Source organism: Dermacentor albipictus, chromosome 8, assembly GCF_038994185.2.
Source record: "Dermacentor albipictus isolate Rhodes 1998 colony chromosome 8, USDA_Dalb.pri_finalv2, whole genome shotgun sequence".
Taxonomy (NCBI): domain Eukaryota; kingdom Metazoa; phylum Arthropoda; class Arachnida; order Ixodida; family Ixodidae; genus Dermacentor; species Dermacentor albipictus.
In genome coordinates this window covers 48,786,358-48,791,825 of record NC_091828.1, presented here as the reverse complement: position 1 = coordinate 48,791,825, position 5,468 = coordinate 48,786,358, and positions in this window count along the sequence as shown.

The window sequence follows — 5,468 nt, the reverse complement described above, 5'->3', positions numbered from 1 at the left end:
TGCTGTCCTCGCTTTTTTGTTCAGCCTAGTTTCAAGGTAAGTTCGTTTTCTTCTTTTTCCGGAATTTTCAGGGGTTGGCTTATCGGAGCCAGCCTAAATTGAAGTAAATATGGTACGTTTATTGTGATATATATTGCTACGGCACAATATGTGCGATCACGAAAGGCCAGCAGTGTGAAGACGACGACGACGGTTAGAAGCTTGCGCGGGCTGTCGCCTCTTGGCCAAGCGCAGCGTATTTTCCTTGTAAATATATTTGTACATAGCTTTTCGTCTGCGTCTTCCTACGTAACATATCCGGTAGAGGTGGACGTTCCCTGTACCTCGTCACGGAGCTTCGCAGTGGACGGTACATCGAGCCTTCCTTCATGGCTCTCGGTGACGACAACCCGACTCCGCCGGCTCCGACACCTGCTGCCACTTCGCCGACCTACATCACTCTCCCCGCTCCCCGTGATCCTGGCGTATTCTCGGGCCACGATGGGGAAGACGTCGATGACTGGATCAGCCTGTATGAACACGTCAGCCGCAATAACCGGTGGGACCCTACTATTATGCTCGCCAACGTAGTCTTTTACCTCGGTGGCACACCTCGACTTTGGTATCGCACACACGAAGATGAGCTCACTAGTTGGGATTCACTTAAGACACAGCTTCGAGACTTGTTCGGCAACCCCTACGGTCAACAACTTGCCGCGCAGAAGGCGCTTTCCGGCCGTGTGCAGACGTCAACAGAGCCCTATGTCACGTACATTCAGGACGTCTTGGCTCTGTGCCGCAAAGTTGACACCCACATGACTGAGTCAGACAAGGTTTCCCACATCCTCAAAGGCATTGCCGATGACGCCTTCAACTTGCTCGTTTGCAACAACGTAGCCACGGTGGATGCTGTTATAAAAGAGTGCCGCCGCCTGGAACTCGCCAAAAGCCGACGTATTGACCAGCGGTTTGCCCGTCTGCCCAACACCCCAGCGACATCTTCCTATGCCGACGCTCCTCGTCCCAACACCACTGCCGATGTTACCAGGATCGTCCGGCGTGAGATCGAGGCCGCCTATCCGGCTGCCTTCGACTCCAGTCCCACCAACACATCTGCAGTCACGGTCTCACTGATCCAGGCAGTTGTCCGCCAGAAGTTTGAAAACATGGGTCTTCACACCATCTGCTCGGCCCATCGCCCTGATACCCGCCCGGCTTCTTCGATTTCGCCCCGTCCCGCGTCTTCTTACCCACCACGTTTCCGCAACCCATCTGAATGGCGCACTGCTGACGACAAGCCTATTTGTTTCCACTGCCATCGAATCGGGCACATTTCTCGGTACTGTCGTAGTCGCTGGAGTTCCCCGATCCGGTCTACTTATCCTGCCTACTCTCGCCCCTCAGGTGGCCCTTCTCGTCCCTATGCCGCACGCTCCGATAATGCCGCCACTGATTCTGCTGCAACGAACCGCCCCTATTCTCGTTCGCCTTCGCCCCAACGACGACAATCTCGCTCTCCCGAGCCCCGTCGCTCCTATTCGCCGACTCCCTTCGGGTGCCGCTCCCAGCCGGAAAACTAGACGATGCAGCGCCTCGAGGTGACGCTGCATTGCTCCCTACGCTGCCAAATCCTCTACTCACTTTGCCCACTCATCTGAACCTTCTTGACGTGCAAGTCGACGGTGTTTCTGTGTCTGCTCTCATAGACACTGGAGCGCATTTGTCCGTAATGAGCGCTGACCTTCGTAACCGGCTCAAGAAAATTATCACGCCCGCCACGACGCCTGTTGTCCGTGTCGCCGATGGCGGAACAGCCCCCGTAATTGGTATGTGTACCGCCCGCGTCTCCTTCGCCGATCGCTCAACAATCGTGCTATTCACAGTCATCGCCCACTGTCCCCACGACATCATCCTCGGCTTAGACTTCCTCTCCGCACATTCTGCTCTCATCAACTGTTCCGCCAGTACTCTCCGCCTTGACCTGCCTGTTCTGGATCCTGCTGAACCCCACCCCAGTCGCCTCAGTTCCGCCGACTTCGTTCGCTTGCCACCTTCGGCACTGACCTACGTTGACCTAGTGTCATCCCCACCAGTCCCTGACGGTCACTACATCGCGGCTCCTATGCAAGACGTCCTCCTTACACTCGGGATCACCGTACCCCATACAGTTTTATCTATTACGGCGAATTGCGTCTGCCTGCCAGTGGTCAACTTTGGCTTGACGACACAAGTGCTGCCACGTGGGATGTCTTTGGCCCAGCTTTGTTCATTCGAGGATCACTCAGTAGCATCCATTGCAGTAGACGATACTTCATCCGATGCTCCTCTACCATCGCAGTCGACAAATTGTACCATCGCTGACTTACGGAAAATGATTGCCCCCGACTTGCCCTCCGAGCACGCTCGTGAACTCTACCGCGTTCTGTTTTCCTACCACGATATTTTTGACTTTAACGATCGTCCTTTGGCCCAAACTACAGCTGTCAAACATCGCATTAATACCGGCGATGCCCCTCCTATTCATCGCCGCCCGTATCGAGTGTCCCCAGCTGAGCGTCAAGTTATTCACGCAGAAGTTCGCAAAATGCTTGCCAAGAACATTATTGAACCGTCATGTAGTCCTTGGGCGTCACCGGTTGTGCTGGTAAAAAAGAAGGATGGCTCATGGCGCTTTTGCGTGGATTATCGGCACCTTAACAGGGTTACCAAAAAGGACGTGTATCCCCTACCTCGGATTGATGACGCCCTTGACTGCCTCTACGGTGCTCGCTATTTCTCCTCTATTGACCTTCGCTCCGGCTATTGGCAGATTGCCGTGGACGATCTCGACCGCGAGAAGACTGCCTTTGTAACACCCGACGGTCTTTATCAATTCAAGGTGATGCCGTTCGGCCTATGTAACGCTCCTGCCACTTTTGAACGCATGATGGACTCCCTTCTTCACGGTTTCAAATGGTCCACGTGCTTGTGCTACTTGGACGACGTTATCATATTCTCCCCAACGTTCGCTACGCACCTCGAGCGCCTCTCAGCAGTCCTGGACGTTTTTCGGCGAGCCGGTCTGCAACTCAACGCATCGAAGTGCCAATTCGGCCGTCGCCAGATTACCGTCCTTGGACATCTCGTTGACGCGAACGGAGTGCAACCGGACCCAGGCAAGATCCATGCTGTTGCGCACTTCCCTGTTCCGAAGTGTGTCAAGGATGTGCGCAGCTTCATCGGCCTTTGTTCCTACTTCCGCCGTTCCCCGCAGGGGCGTCTGCGCAAGCAGGCGTTTGGTGTGTTGCGACACCACGGACCCGAGCACACGAGGGTTGGACCCTCCCGCGTGTAGCCGTGCGCGGCTTAGCCGTGTCCGGGGAAAGGGGGATCCTGGGGGTTGAGCCAATGCCGGGTGTTTGGACCTTTAAGGCCCCCCGGCGGAGGCAACACACCTCTTTGGCCTCTGCTTCACGTAGACGGCACCCCCGGACTGACCCACCCGGGGGAAATCGGTAGTCGCCTCTTCCTATCTCTCTTCTCAAACCTTCGTCTTTCCCTCTCACTTTTAGTCTTTCCTGTCTTCTTTTTCTTCTGATAACTTCCAATATTCCTGGCGGCGAGGGTTAACCTGGTGTGCTATGACCTACCTTGGTTATAACATATGTGGTTATAGCGACGATGTACAGTTGGCATGGCAGGGCTTGTTTCACCACATGCCTTGCCTTGTCTCCTTGTTGGGCTCGGTGGTGGGTGACTGGCATCGTCCCTGAAAACTCAACGCATTTCATGGGAACCTCCAACCCTTTTTCAACCGATCGTCCCCCTAAAAGGGGGCGCACCGATGCTACATTTCAGTTTTCTCTCAAACCCACTCAGACTTTCCCGAAATTTCACGTTGTACACAGTGATAAACCTGACAAGAAGGCAAGAACGATTTCACCATTCATTGTGGCGAAGTACCTCACAGAGACCATTGGAGGCGGCTATAAAATCACCAAGCTGGCCAGTGGCGACCTGTTACTCGAATTGAAAGACAAAGCACAACACGACAAGCTAACGAACCTTGTACAACTTGGAGACATCCCCGTCAGTGTAACAGCACACCGAACCATGAATACGGCCAAAGGCGTAATTTCTGACATTGACTTGATGGATTTGACCGAAGAGGAACTCCTGGAAGGATGGAAGGATGAAAATGTAATAAACGTACAAAGAATAAAGATCAGACGGGACAATAAGGAGCTGCCAACTAAACACCTGATAGTTACCTTTGGATCTAGCACGTTACCAGAGACCATAGAAACTGTGGATATATAAAAATCAGAGTACGACCCTACATCCCCAACCCGCGACGCTGTTTTAAATGCCAGAGGTTTGGCCACGCTTCCCAGAGCTGCCGAGGGCGGCTAACATGTGCAAAATGCGGCATCAATGATCACTCTGCAGATGACTGTAAGGCTGAGCCCCGTTGTAGCAATTGCAACGGTGGCCACCCCGCATATTCTCGAGCATGCGCTGTCTGGAAAAAAGAAAAAGAAATAATTACGATAAAGGTAAAAGAAAACATAACTTTCAGAGAAGCACGACAGCGCATCTCACCAACATTTGCACAGAGCACATCTTTCGCCGAAGTGGTACGTCGGGGGGCAGTACCACAACGGCACTTGGCGGACGCCAGCGCCACGCATAGCGAGCGTGTGGCAACGCCACCCGCCCCCACGGTGGGAGCAGCGAAGGCTGCCCTACCCCTCCCTAATTTGACCCCAGCGGAGGCCCCTGCTAGTGCTGGCACTAGTCAGCACAGCTCAGAGGTGAACACAAGCCTATCAACCACCAGCACGGTGGGCTCCAAGGCCTTTTCTTCCGAGACAAGGCCTCCACGGAAAACACACCGCTCGCAAGAGCACGTGTCCAATGCCTCTCAAGAGGCCATGGACACAACACCCAGTCAGAAGGCGCAGTTGACGCCTAAGGAGCGGCGCGATTTTCTCGACCGCTCCAGGAAAGACAAAATTCCAATTACAGGACCCCAAAAGGGCACTGTAAGCTAAACGATGTACATTCTCTTCGACACATAGCACAAAATTTATTTTAATATGGATACACTAATTATTCAGTGGAATGTCAGAGGCCTGCTCTGCAATCTCGATGATATCCAAGAAATCCTTAATGAACTAACTCCAAAAGTGCTGTGTGTCCAAGAGACTCACTTGAAATCCAAACATAAACACTTCCTTCGTAACTATGTTATTTTTCGGAAGGACCGCGATGATGCTCTCGCATCATCAGGCGATGTAGCCATCATAGCTGAGCAATCTATAGCCTGTCAACACTTACGGCTACAAACACCCCTTGAGGCAGTGGCCGTTCGTGCTGTACTTTTAAATAAACTCATAACCATTTGCTCATTATACATACCGCCGCATTTTCAGCTTCACAAACAAGAATTCGAAACATTAATAGATCAGTTACCCGAACCATATCTTGTGCTTGGAGATCTAAATGCA